Source organism: Lygodium microphyllum, chromosome 2 (genome assembly GCF_053477565.2).
Source record: "Lygodium microphyllum isolate KBCC chromosome 2, Lygodium_microphyllum_v1.1.10, whole genome shotgun sequence".
Taxonomy (NCBI): Eukaryota; Viridiplantae; Streptophyta; class Polypodiopsida; order Schizaeales; family Lygodiaceae; genus Lygodium; species Lygodium microphyllum.
This window is the reverse complement of record NC_141136.1, coordinates 126,973,147-126,988,857: the sequence shown is the minus strand read 5'-3', so window position 1 is coordinate 126,988,857 and position 15,711 is coordinate 126,973,147.

The following is a 15,711-nucleotide window of genomic DNA, read 5'->3' as shown; positions in this document are numbered from 1 at the left end:
GGAATGAATCCTTCCTTTCGAATGCATCCAACACTCAATCCGAGATGACTTGCAACTTGGCAAGATCGCCTATATCCTGGGTTAGGGCGTACCCTATTATCCCGACTTGGTCAAACCTTAAGTTCATAGGTTATTTCAGTTTATCGGCTCGTCTATTGCCTCCAAGCAATCTTCTTTACTCAAGAAAGATACTAAATTAGGATGATTATTCATCCTCTTGCAAGATAACTTGCGTAAGGACCTACCAACCTCATTGCGAGAATTTGGCCATTCCCTTGTGATCCAATCACAAGATCATATGACTCCGCACTTGCTGCGCAAGTGTCGCATCGAACTATGAGACTTATTCTACTCATTGAACGGAGTCACTAAACAATTAGTTCCTGATTACGTTAGGCTGACGTCGTCAGTCCTAGAGTTCCAAGTTCCATCTCGTAAGATTCTTAGGGACAAATCCTAGTTCACTTTCCAATTACTTTTCACTGTTCCTACATTTCGGTGAAAGTGGGCAAGTATTTAGGGTATAGGAGTTTCAATTTTAGCAATACGTAACAATGAGGTTATGTATCAACTCTTAGTGAATTTCATGGAATTTAACTCATTCTAAACGAGTACTCTGGGGTTTAGGTGTTTAGGTTTGTGCCAATTTGTTTATCTCTTGGAGAAAGTTACGTTAACATTTCATTATCACATGACTCGTTGTTTACGCGTAAATTGATTTTTCAACCTTAACTTATCGATTAAGGTCACGCATAGGTTAGATTAATTCCAACTAATCTTCATATAACTTTGCAAACAAAATTCATGCTAAACAAGCAACCTTTTTCTTGATAATTTATGTAGTTGACAAATGATAATTTCCTAGAGTTATGCATCGTAAGAATCATTTCATGCCTTGCACTTTCCATGATGATTCCTTGCGAAGAGGATATGGGTCAATAGTGCAATATGCAGTTTATACTTCCAGTCTTAACGAAGTATACTATCATAATGGACATTAATCTAATTTTTAATTCATTTCAATGCATAAAGCTATTTGTTAGAAATGCATTTATGCTTCCTTTATTTTGCTTGTTTTATTGAAAGTATTAATGACTAAGTTCCTCCGTCATGACCATTTAGGAAAAAAATATATCCTATTTCCAACAATTAACCTTGCATAACAATACCAAATAAAAATTAGGAAGGAAAATCTGGGCTTGGGGTGAGATGTCCACGTGGATGCCAGGAGATGACCCTCCTGCGGCTGCGCCTTGGACTTTCTTAGGAGGCATTGCAATTGTAGTCTTTCCGTCGTGGAAGCAGCTTTACAACTCCTTTTTGAAATTCCACCATGGCTCCCTTTTGCAATAACTTGCACCGTCCGTCGAAAGCAGTTTTAGAAGGCTTCCTCATTGAAGTAGGGAATTTGAAAGGGGGTGTTTCAAAATCTTTCACGACTAAGACCCATTAAAGCCATGGGGAAGGCTTAATGGCCTTTGTAAAGACTCGCACGAACGGGGAATAAAAGGTGTGGAATCCCTTACGAGGGCTTTTGAGTGGGAAAGGAAGGTGTCAAACGACCCTCAACATTCTCCTTCCCTTTACATGTGGGAAAAAAAAACAAGGTATGGGAGAGCTAGATGGGTTATTTTTGCATAGCTTAAGGGGGCCCTTAAAGGGATTTAAGATTTGGGAAGGAAGATACTTTAGGGTAACATCCCTTTGGTGGAAAAAGGGCTTATAGCTTCAAGGGGAAATTTGAGGGGGGGGAAGGAAAAAGGGCTAAGATAAAATTTTCTTGGGGAAAAAAGGGCCTTATAGAATCCTAAGGGAGAACTTTTTGGGGGGGGGGGGGAAGGCTTATAGAGGCCTAAGGGAAAATTTCGAGGGGGGAAAAGGGGTAGCCTTAAAGACTATGAAAAAGGGGGTCTAAGGGGTCCTTAGGGAGGTTTTAAAAACACGGGAATAACAAGGACCTTGGGGGGGTGAAAGAGGGCTTATGAAGCCCTCTAGAAGCTTCTACACGTGGGCAAGGAGGGAAAAAACAGACGAATTCGACAGCGTGCTGACGAAGTGGAGCGCGGACTACGATGGCAGAGGTTGATGATGGCCTGGCACGAAACTCGGCGCCTCCACTCCCTCTTAGCCTCTCCCTTCTTGCAACAGCAGGTGGCAACACTGATAATGGCAGCCCCTCATCCTTCTTTGTGATAGGCGGCAGCACTCCGTTGTCCCTATCTCTGGCCGTTCACATGGTTTAAATAGGGGAGGGGAGGGGGATGCTCCCTCCCTTGCGTGTCGATAGGCATGATGTGGGTGAGAGCCCAACGCTCCTTGAATTTACAAATTGTACGGGTGAGAGCCCAACGCTCCTTGAATTAAACCATGATGCGCTTGCGCTCTTTTACAAGAGTTTTGACTTACGCTTGTCTTCAGTTTTAGCTTTCCGGATTTTCCACTGCCTGGTACTCTTTTACAAGATTTCAATGTGCGCCTCTTTATTTTAAAATGCAAATTTTTCCTTTTTGCAGCTGCCTTGGATTTTTAAGTTTGCCCTTGCGCTTTTGGCCTTTTCTCCTCTTCTTTCTCCGGTCGAGCTATCTTTTTTCCGCCTTTGCCCTGCATCTTTTCTATTTCCTTTTGCTTTCTTCGTGTTGGGTTTAACAAAGGCCTTTGGCCTGAGTATTCCTACCCTTTACAAATGCATGCACGTAACACTTTTGTTTATATAATTTATTTATGATGGTGGATGTGGATGTGGATGTAGCCCCCTCATGTAAGTGTGTATTTTGATGATTTTGGAACAATGTAAATGTTATCCCCTTTACAAAAGATGAAATTATGATATATGCATGGACATTTTTGTGCCTTATTTTTATGAGGAACACCAAGGAAAAGGGAATTCTACTGCAAGAAAATCTATCTTGTAACATCAACAAGCTTTTATTTCATTCTTTTGATGACCAAAACAAAGAAAACAACAATTATTCACACATCATCATAATAGGTATCTCCCATGGATTTGATAGAATCAACCATATTCCTCAACATCTTCATAGAATCCATCAATAGAACAAAGAATACAAAATAATACACCATCTTTGAATGGAAATCAATCACATATTATCCATCTTCAATGTCTTCATAGTTCTCTCTCTCAATCTCTCATATACAGTTACACTGTTTTGATAGAATTGACTATCTCTTACTCTCTCTCTCTCTCTCTCTCTCTCTCTCTATATATATATATATATATATATATATATATATATATATATATATATATATGTATGTATGTATGTATGTATGTATGTATGTATGTATGTATGTAGTAAATCATCTCCTCACTACAATGCTCTCATAATAACTATCAATAATCCTTCTTAGGTCGTGGATGCACCTCCCAAGAGGTATGTCTGATATGAAGAGGCACGAGAGCCACTACAGTGTCTCTTCATAGCTCACTACTGTCACTGTCACTCTAGTCTTCTCTTCAGTCTCTTCAGCAGCTGCTTCTTCCATTTGTTTTAGATCTTTTGAACTTAGATTCATCCTTTCCAAAATTTAGAAAACTTTTCCAAAGTCACACATACATTCTACAGAACACTTACAGAAAATCTACAAAACAGTACAGTACAGTACCAGAGCAGTTATAGAGCAGAGACAAAGGCTCTACAGAAGGTTTATAGAAGTCATCAAAACCTTATAGCTCATACTAAAACAATTTCAAACTATCAAAAACTATTCAATAAACTTTCAAAAGACCTCAATCTTCATCAATCATCAATCCATGCTTCATACAGAAGAAAATCATAACAGAACATAAGCTATACAGAAGGTATACAGAACCAATCAGAACATCACATATCTTCATATCTCCACTAAAAATCATCATGATCTTCCAAAAAATTATCAATATTATCCAAAACACTCTTAAAAACTTCCATTAATAACCATACATCACTCTAAATCCATCAAAAATCAATCATTCAGACCTCAAAAACAACAAAACTCAGTCAAAAATTCAGTCTTTTTCCACTCTCAACGTCCAAGTAAGAAGTGTTTGAGTTTTGTGTTTTGTGTTTGAGATTTGAGTTTTGAGTCTTTTGTGTGTGTTTTTTTAAATTTTTTGTTTTGTATTTTTTCCTACCCTCACAATCTCAATGCAACAAACTGGCTCCTTTCGATTTGGCCTTCCTAACCTAGCCACATGGGTTTTGGAATGCAAGCCACAAATGTGGACGATTGGAGTCCCATCGATCCCATCCATGCCCATGTACTAGCCTCCTATTCTGCCACATCTAGGAGTGTGAGAACCTTGGCAGTTGCGTCATCCTAGTAGGTCCTCACAACGGAACCAAAATGTTGAACGAAATGCACTAATAGTCGAGACTTTGAATGGACTTCTATTGTTTCAGAAGCTGCAACTCACATTGGTGACAATCTCTCACCTTGTCTCTCAACACTCCAATCTAACTCACCAAGAATCCTCCTCTCCGCCTTTAGAAAGCAAGAATACAAAACTAGCTTGAATTGTAGTGAACTCACATTACTTACCTTTTGAAGGCTCAAAGATGATTCTATGACCACGATCAACACAATCCAATGTTGTTGCTCCTTCGCATCCACCACCGAGCACACTAATAAGTCGAAGAGCTAGTAGAGATGACAAGAAAATCAAGATGATGGTGAAGAGGTTCACCTTGCCTCAGTCCCTTGCTCAACACACCTCTCACTCTCTCCCTCTCAGTTCACCAATATCTAGCACATAGATCTTTCTGGGCAGTAAGTCGTCTAGCAAAATATCCCCCACATGCTGAATCATGGCATTTCTCAAGAATAAATGGTACCTCATCAGGTACTACACATCGACGATAAATCTCATCTACACATTTTTGATACAAGATACCTGCTATGATCAAAAAGTGTAGTGCTTACTGCTTAATCTTCCTCTTCATAGACTTTGATAGAGTAGCCCCAACCTCTCTTATAGATAGATAATGTGTTATAGCTACATACCAGGAAGGGATCAAAGCTATATCAATTTTGAATAAACCTTCGATGTTACTTCCTTCAGCCAGAATTTCCTTTGGCTCCCTGAAATCCACAAGACATTCCACAATGCTATGCAACTTCATTGACTTACTTCTAATCTCATAATTGAACTCCTACAAAGTGATCAACCACATTGCTAAACGATCAAGTGGCTGCAACTTGTTCATCAATAGTCTAATTCCTTTCGCCTTCGTAAAAAATATCACATTCTCATAGAGAATATATTTCCTAAATTTCTTTGTCGTGAAAACCATTTTAAGGTAAAATTTTTCCATATAAGTGTAATCAGTTTCAGATATCCCCAATTTACAACTAGGGAAGGCAATTAAATGATACCATTTATCTTCTAAATTTGGGCTAAATAGTAGCTAATACTATGAAGGATTAAGAGCAATGCACAGTTACTTGCAATTCTCAAAACATATCCTTAAAATGATCAAGTGTCTATCCCTTATGGTGACTATGCCCATTTCATTGATGAAAACTGTTAACTCCTCCGGGGAGATGTCGCAAAAAGTCTTATCAACCATTTATTGCGAAGAACTAGTGGCATTGCATAACCCAAATGCCATCAAGTGATATGTAAAGGTTCCAAATACAATAATAAATATCATTTTCAGCTTATATTCCTCTTTAATAGCCATTTGGTTGTATCTAGCAAAGCAATCCATAAATGAATAGGTCTTCCTAGCCGCTAATCGATCTAAAATTTGATCAATAAATGGTAAGGATAGTAATCCTTAACAGTCTTCTTATTTAGCTCTCTGAAATCTATGAAAAGCAGAATTTAATTATTATTCTTCTTTCTAATAATGACTGGTGAACATCACTCTGTGTGTTGTATTGGAAATATTAGGATAGCTTTCTGTAATTTTGTCAATTGCTCAAATAGCCTATCCCTTAGTTTGAAAGGCATAGACCTTACTTTTTGTCACACAGGGCAGCAACCTTCCTTTAGGGGAACGGTATAAACAACTAGGTTAGGAGGAATACCTCTTAACTTGTCATAAATCAAAGCAAAGATATCACATAATTCCTAAATCAAGGACACATAGTCTTCCCTTTCTTCCAAATTGAGCACGGATCCTAATTTAATTGTCTGTGAATCATTCATTGTTCCAAGGTCCAAGTCAATTACATCCGCGTCTCATATCTTATCCTGAGCCTCTATCGGTTCTTTCAATGTTACTAGATAGATATCCTCGATAGTGGACCCCTCTTTGGATTTGTCACTTGATGTCTCACTAGCAAATGGATCCTCTATAATATCTAACTCTGTAGAGGATAAAGAAACTCTCTCACTTTGAGAAGATTCACGATAGGCATCTACTACGACATGTCTGGCATCTCTACCAAAGATCAATTGAGTAGCGGGTATATCAACCTTATAGTCTAATTTTAAGATCCATGGCCATCTTAACAATACTTAATAGCTAAGCTACCCTGCAAACTTGATAACCCTAACGTCCAAAATGCATTTCTCATTAGTGAAAGTTGCGTGGACTTTAGTGATGTAACCTTTAGGTTGCCTTAAAGTGTCATCATCAGCCATTCAAAGAATTGTGGAGGCATCTTTTTGTATTTCTAACCTTAACCTCTCCATCAATTCTAAACTCATAATGTTGATGGAGGATCCCATATCTCCAATAACATGATCCACTAACATGCCATCAACATGCGCTGCTACCCTTGGACAATGCTTTTCAGCATAATCTCCTACCCGTGCTATTCCCAAGGGTTTCATGATATACCCAGTGCGCAGAATCTTCTTGAATTCCTTATGTACTCCTGGAGATAGCTTAATCAATTCCAAGAGATTTAAAGAAGAACTTAGTAAGGATGGGAAAGAAAGAAGAGAGTGAGAATGGAGGGAAGTAATCAAATGTCAAACAAAATTCAAATTGAATATTAGTTTTCACTATAATAAGGATGAGCAAGACTTTCATTATGACAATCTTTGTCACCTTAATGGCGGCCTAGATTTCTATGTTTGATGTGACAACCAGAATATCAAATTTTGATATATTTACATATCAAAATATAAAATTTTTTAAAAATCTAAAAAATTATTTTATTTCCTAAAATATTTTCTCTCTCTAGGATCACTTATAGGGCATTTTTGAGACATCAAAACTCCCCTAATGAATCTTTGTAACATTAATGTCAAAGAGGGAATAAGATCCAAGCTCGGCATTTAGATAAGATAACATCTCAAGGAAAGAAATTTGCAAGGCATGGAACTATCTATACCAAGTTCCTCTTGTATCCAACTAAATATGAGAGCACCCCTCTCTTTTAACCTTTGACCCAACCACATCTTGAAAGAATCCTTTTCCAATGAACTTGTACTACATTAAAGAACAATGGCATTGGAAAGATGCACTAAATCATGTGGGGGTGCTTAGCAATCTTCCCATGAAGAATATGAAAAGATTAGTAGTACCAAAGTCAATATAATAAGAGCAAACAATGCTACCATTAGCACGGCCACACTAGCTTAATGGATCCTTTTCTAAGTGGATAGCAAAGAGCATTTCTTGGCCCCATTAAGCTTATGCATTTATGCAAAAAAATCACTGAAAATAACTTTAGAGTCAACTTGAACATTTTTAACTTGTTTGGCATAAGATTCAACATCCATCCTTGTCCCATCAAATCTCAATGCCTTCAAAGGCATAGCATCAAGAAAATCCTTCAAGAAAATTGTCATAATACTTCACGAAAATCCTTCAAGAAGACTTGACAAATCAAGTGTGCTTGCATGATGACTAAGACATGGCAAGGGAGGCAGAGTTCTGGATCAAACTTGCCCAAGGAACAAGATTATTCCACTCTATGCTAGCCCTAGTATCACCCTCCACCAATACCATCCAAAATATTTTGAACTTATTTGGATTCCAATTTCAAAGGGATTCCATCTAAGCTCCACTATCCTTTCCATGGCATCCAAAAGATGAATAATTTTTTATGTATGTGTATGTGTAAGTGTGTTCAATGCAAATGGAAAAGTTAAAAGTTAAAAGAAAGATATAAGTTAAGCATAGGCATAATGTATCAAAAATATTTTGTAGGAATTTCATTCTTTTAAATTGTATGCCATTATTTCAAGAACCATTACTTTAAGTGCACAACTAATGTGGTTGCATTTTTACTTTGTCATAATACTTCAAGATCCACTCACTCTCTGAAAAATTGTAAAATATCCCAAACTTGATAGGAAGATCCATATGAACTAAATCTCCTATTCACTTTTATTGGAAGTGGTCCAATCAACATAAGATGTATGTACATATTGAAATAGACCAATCCAAAGCCCAAAAAGATGGGTAGGGTACCCAATTTTTGGTGGGAACCTAAATTCCAAACCCTACATAAAAGGTAAAAAGTAAATAGAGGTGCCCATTCCTGTGTGTAAAAATTTGAGAGCTCTTTTCTTCTTGCTTCCATCCTAATATATTCTTGTGTATCACAAGGGAGAGTGAGAGTGTGAGAGTGAGAATGCAAGTGAAGGACTTGGAGAGCGAAACTTCCCTTATATCATGTTCTTATTTTCTTCCCTTCTTTTTCCATAGCTTGTAGAGTGAGGGGTGGAGTTTGAAGTGGAGGTTTCCATATTCCTTCTTCTTTATGTTCCTTCTCTTTGTTGGTGTGTTTGAGGTGTGGATTGGTTGCAAGGGAGTAGTGGAGTGAATCAGAGTGATGCTTGGATCATGAGGTCATCATCAAGCTTTCAAGGGTATTTAGAGTAGAACACATGAGGGCAAAAAGGTGAGTGTAATACATACTTTTGGCTATTATAATTGGGATAGAAAGGAAAGAGAAGATGGTTTCGAGAATGGAATATGAGTAGATCACATGAGAGGTGATTGAGTTTAAGAGCATTGCAGCTCCTAAAATATTAGGATATTCATCCAATCCCCACATGTCATGTGTGTATCTCGATAATTTTATTTTCTGTCAGAGAGAGAACTAGGGAGAGAAAAAGGGGAGAGAGAAAGACTGCAGAGGAGAGAGAAAGACTGCAGGAAGAGAGAGAAATAGAGTGACGAGGAGAGAGAAAGACTAGAATTGGAGAGAGAAAGACAGGAAAGATGAAGAAGCCATAGAAGCTTGGAGCAGGAAGGGAGAGAAAGTTTGCAAATGTATTGATATATCAAAAGATGTGAAAAATTACAACTTCTCTCCTTATATACCAGTGTCAATGTGACATGGCATATTAATAGCATTCTAAGTATTCCCAGCTTCTTACAATCCATCCCTTCCCAAAAGTTTTTGTCCTCAAAAACAAACCTAGAAAGAACTAAAGAAGAGATGGATAGAACAGAGTACTACTCTGTTTTACAGCTTTACAAATGGGAAATGAGTGAAGAATTATCATTACAAGGGCTGAATTTGAAGAACGGAAAGAGGACCCCGCTATATACATGATTTGAAGAACTTTAGAAGCCATTGGAGCCATAGAATCTTTAACAAATAGTTCCAGAAGAAAGTAGACAGCTTGCTGAAATAACAGTCCCTGCTGGACCAAATCTGCCATAACTTTTGATAGGAGTGTCCAAATAAGAAGTACTACATATCAAAACGAATCTCTTGAAGAGTACTTTAAGCTCATGTAGATAGCTCAATTCTGAAAATGAAGTACGACAAAAACTGTTCTAAAACAGCGTGCTGTCCTGAACCAGTCTGCACCAATACTAACTCCATAAGCAATAGGCTTCAGCCACCAATGTATCCTTCAAGTATGGATACTCATCCAATATTGAATCAGGTCTCCAAGAAGCCTCTTCAGAGGGTAAACCTCTCCATTTAATCAAATATTCCACAATAGAACGTGATCGAAGCTTCTTTTCACGCTGACCTATAACAGCCTCTGGGATGTACTGAACGATACCATCTTCATCAATAGGTGGCAGCTCATCAACTAAATCCACTGGATCACCATAATAGGGCTTGAGCTGACTAACCTGGAAGACGTTATGAATCTTTGTAGAAGAGGGAAGCTCTAGTCTGTATGCCAAATCTCCAATCCGCTTAAGGATCCTGTAAGGGCCATAGAATCTGTGGGCAAGCTTATTACTGGATCCATCTTTCAATGTAGAGTACTTGGATTTGGGCACCTTCAACAAAACCAGCTCTCCTTCCTGGAACTCTAAAGGCCTCCTCTTCTCATCAGCATACATCTTCATCTGATCTTGAGCCTTCCTTAGATTCACCTTGCATTGCTGAAGAAGGGTCTGCATTCTTTCCAACTCTTCCTTCCCATGAGGATTGATCTTTTCGTTAAAAATGACTGTGGGTAGGGGCACCTTGTAACCATACAAAGCCTCAAAGGGTGAAACTCCTATGCTCGCATGAGTGGAATTATTATAAGCAAACTCAGCCAAGTGTAACCAAGAATCCCATGAAGTTTGGACATCATAGCGAAAATGGCGAAGATAAGTCTCCAACCATTTATTAACTCTCTCTGTTTGTCCATCAGTTTGGGGATGATAAGCCGTAGATGGAGCCAACTTGGTACCCATAGATGTAAATACCGCTTGCCAAAAGTTACTCATAAACTTTGAGTCTCTATCATGGACAATCACCTGCGGTAATCCATGTAATCTGAAAATATGCTCCATAAACTGGTTGGCCACCTGAGAAGCAGTAAACTGAATTTTTGTTGGGATAAAATGAGCTGCTTTGGTGAGTCTGTCAACCACCACATAAATACTATTCCACCCCTTCTTGGTAGTAGGTAAGCCAGTGATAAAGTCCATAGTAATATGAGTCCATTTACCCGTCGGAATAGGCAATGGCTGCAACAAACCTCCTGGCTTATGGGTGCTATCCTTATTTTGCTGACAAGGCATACACTTCATAACGAAGTCCTTGACATCTTTCCACAGTCCTTTCCAATAAAAGCTCTTGCTGATCCTGTCATAAGTCTTGAAAACTCCCAAGTGTCCAGCTAAAGGCGAAGAATGCAATTCCTCCATAATTTTTCGCTTGAAAGAAGAAGCAGAGGGAATAACAATCTTGCCCTTCCACCAAATAAGACCATTTTTAAGTTGGTAATGTGAGTTTTCTTCCATAAGACCTTGCTGTAATTTCTGAAAGATTTGGCTGGATTCCTCATCTAAGAGATATGCCTCTTGTAGCTCTTCAATCCAATCACTATGTAATTCTGTTATGGCTGATACTTTGCAGGCCCACATACGAGAGAGAGAATCAGCCACTATGTTATCTTTGCCCCTTGTATGAGTGATGTCAAAGTCATAATTTTGTAATGTTGCTACCCATCGTCATTGCTTTGGAGTAAGATTTGATTGAGTAAGGAAATACTTGAGTACCCGATGATCACTATGTACTCTGAATCGGCTGCCATATAAGTAATGGTGCCATTTCTTGATTGCATGTAGAATAGCCAACATTTCCTGATCATAAACATTCATGGCCATCTCCTTATCAGTAAGCTTACGGCTTTCAAATGCAATTACTCCATGCTCCTGAAGAAAAACAGCCCCAATGCCACGGCCACAAGCATCACACTGTATAGTAAACTCTTTAGAGAAATCCGGGCATACAAGAATAGGAGCATAGGTAAGTAATTTCTTTAACTGGTTGAAGCTGCTATCTGCAAGAGCATCCCAAAAGAAAGCCTCTTTCTTCAACCTGTCAGTTAAAGGGGCTGCAATTGCCGCATAATTCTTTATAAATCTGCGATAAAATGAAGATAGACCAAGAAATCCTCTAAGAGAGGTAGTAGTAGTAGGCGTTGGCCAATCTTTTATGCATTGCACCTTCTTGGGATCAGCCTGTATTCCTTTTTCACTGACTATATGTCCCAAATATTCTACTTCAATCTGCATGAAAGAACACTTCTTCTCCTTAGCAAAAAGCCTATGATGTCTCAACACATCAAAAACCTTCCTCATATGCGACAAATGATCCTGTAAAGTCTTGCTATAGATCAAAATGTCATCAAAGAACACCAAGACAAACTGAAAGAGGAAAGGTTGCAGAATCTTATTCATCAGGCTTTGAAAGGTAGCTGGGGCGTTTGTAAGGCCGAATGGCATCACCAAGAAATGGTAGAGCCCACGATCAGTCCTAAAAGCAGTCTTGACCTCATCACCCTCTCTCATACGAATCTGATGATACCCTGATCTCAAATCAATCTTCGTGAAGAATCGAGCCCCCTTAAGCTCATCAAGCAAATCATCTATCCTGGGTATAGGATACCTGTTCTTCACTGTTATCTTATTGAGATCCCTGTAGTCAATGCACATTCTGAAAGATCCATCTTTCTTTTTGACTAACAGGACTGGGGATGCATACGGTGAAGAACTGGGTTCAATAAATCCCATTTCAAGAAGCTCTTTGATTTGCTTGGCTACTTCCTCTCATTCACATTTTGATAGTCTGTAAGGTGGCTTATTGATTGTCTTTGAGTTGGGTTCGAAATCAATGGGGTGATCCACCGCTCTCTTAGGAGGCAATGAAGTAGGTACTTCAAATAAATCTCTATACTCCTCAAGAAGAGCTGTCAAGGCTGGATGGTTTACTGAATTATTGGGCTGATCCTGTGTTTCTTTGGTCAAATGCAATACAAATATCTGTGAGCGCTTCTTGTACTCTTTCTTGAGTTGTTGAATGGTGATAAGCTGAAAATCAGATCTACTAGGGATTCCCTGTAAACGGATGAGCTGTCCATTGGAGAAAAACTCCATATATAACTGTGAGAAATCCATAGTAATCCTGCCTAAGGTCATCAACCAATCACAACCAAGTACAATATCTATAGGCCCCATTTCCAAAGTGATCAGGTTTACTTTGACTTCAAAATTTTCAGCCATCTGCAAAGAAACCTGTGGGAAAATCTGTGTGCTGATTTCCTCTTCACCATTAGCCACTTGTACTCTAATGGGCTGCTGTAAGTCGGTGGGAACACAATTCAACTTGTACATAATGGATTTATTGACAAAACTGTGGGTACTGCCACTATCTATCAGGATGAACACTGGCTTTCCACATATGCTTCCCTTCATACGAAGTGTATTAGGGTTCTTAGATCCCGTCCAAGCATCCATAGAGATAGAACACTTAGTGGCAGCAGGCAACTCATTACAAAATCCACCAGGATCAAATGGGATATCACTGCCTGGATCAAAAGGAAAAGAATCAGATGGATCATAGAAGTACTCCTGTCCACCATCATCCTCGAAATCTTCATTTTCAGCATTGATTGTGACTGCATTAACTTCATCTATGTCATTTTCAAGGTCCTCAAGAACTAGCATACTCTGAATTTTTGGCTTGGCTTTTTTGTATACACACTTTGAAGCATGGTCAGGAGTATACTTTTCTCCACACTTGAAGCATAAGCCTTTGTCCTTTCTTTCCTTGTAAAGATCGATGGGAATATTTCTGGAATTTGTATTGGCTGAAGTAGACTTAGGCTTATTGTCACCTTGCTTAAATTCAACCTTTGGACTGTTTGTTGTCCTGAAATTGCTTTGAAGCCTAGAAGCATTAAATGGAGGATAAGTTGGTATCCGTAAGCTCTCACTAGGCATATGATTGCTGCCATAATTGTTACCAACTTGCCCTTGCTTTAAAACAGTCCTTGGCTGTCCATAACTTGGCTGAAATGAAGACTCTTTCCTATACTTCCTTCCAAAGCGCTCTTCAAGCTCAATAGCCTTGAAAAGTGAAGTAGGATTCTGCGCCATAACATCAGCTGACAAGGATGGTTCTAAACCATACATGAACTTGTGTAACTTGGCCTCATCACTGATGTTTTCCACATACATGGTCAAGTTGAGGAATTGGTTTGTATATTCTCTTACACTTAGGCTCCTTTGTTCCAAGCCATACCATCTTTGTTCTAACTTCTCTTTTTCAAGAGGTGAAACAAAGACTTCAGCCATAAGTGCCTTGAAAGCTTCCCAATTCTCAATAAGTACATTCTCTTTCTTGATATACCTCCACCAAGTGTGAGCAAATCCTTCTAAGTGGAGGGAGGCAAAATGTATCTTCATATCATCAGTTTTAGGAAATATGTCGAAATAAGACTCCATCTTAGAGGTCCATTCCTCTAATTCTGATGGTGAAGATGACTGGCCATTGAATTTGGATAAAACAATTTTGTCCTTGAATTCTCTATCATGGAATGGTTGCTGTCCCAAAACTGGCTGATCAGGATTTCTAAGTACAGAACCCCCAAAATGAGACTGAAATCTTCCAACAGGTGGTTGAGAATTACCATGTAATCTTCCTGTTGGTAAAGCACCCCTAGAATTCTGAGTATGCAGTCCAAAATTTTGAGTATTGGCTCCATTCAAACTGCCCAAATAGTCATCATGCCTTTGTGAAGCTTCCCCCACTTCATATTGACTATTTGGTATGCCTCTTCTTCCTATGATCCCATCTCCATAACCATTTTGGTTAGATGGCTGAAGTGGGACTGAGGGGTCACTGTTTGAACAAGCCTTCTCATTTGCTTCTTTTGATCCCTTTTGTGACTGCATGAGTTGAGAAAATTGTGCCATAAGTTGAGCATTAGATTCTACCAACTTATCAATGGAAGCATTGGTTCGGTTAGTTGATTCCATCATCTTCTCAACAGTAGACTTCGTTTGATCAAATGATAAAATCATATGCTCCATTGCTGACAAAATAGTCTCATGACGTTCCTTATGTCTTAGTTCATGGGCACACAAAGCATCATTGAGTATACTAATCTCTCCTTGTTGAGGCTCTTCAGGGTTCTCTTGAAGTGTGCTTTCCATCATGGAATCCCTGATTTGCTGTGCATAGTCCTCCTGGACCTTATTTTTGCCTTTATGTCCTGCCATACTAGTGCAGTCCTGCAGTACTCCCTGTCAGTAAAACGGCTATAACTTTGGCTAGAAAACTCCGATTGCAAAACTTTTTTGTGCGAATCGAAGCTTACAATGCCCTCTTCGAGATGAGCTATAGCACGCTATAACAGGTTTAGGACAGAAAATTCTGTAACTGAATTTCAGAGTCTGAACTGTCCAGTCCTGCACCCTGTTTAGACCTGTAAGTGCCCTGTTTTGACCCTGTAATGCAAGAAAGTAACCTCAAATGGCTACCAAACCCTTCAAAGGGGTATATAGGACTTGTGGGTACCCTGTAGTACCTGCACCTGCGCTTCAGTATCAAAGGGTGTACCTTTATCCACCTGTAAATACCCTGTGGGTAACCTGAAAATGCCCTGTTTTACCCTGTTTTAATCCAGTAGGTACTTGAGTCGTTGGAAAGTCTTCAATCTTCAATTCTCCACTCGCTGTACCTGTGTGAGGGATAAAACGGCAGGACGGGCTCCCTATACGGGCTCCGAATCACCGGGAGGTGGGCAAAGTTCCCCCCGGGTCAGTTGGTTGCACCCCTTCGGGATCTTCGATAGTGAGGGAGGGTCACCTCTCTTTTGTCCCACTATCTCCCCCCGCATCCACCTTTTTCCTCGGTGGGAATATCAACATGGAAGAGGCTAGTGTGCTAAGCAATCAGCATGATATGCAATTGAAAAATATTCATTCAGCCTTTCATGAGATGCAATGGATTGAGATAAGAGAACTTGAGATGGGAGAAGGGTTTACCTATGCAATTCAGTGACTCACTGATTGCTAGTACTTACCCTTTTACAATATTTCAGCTTGGGTGAGA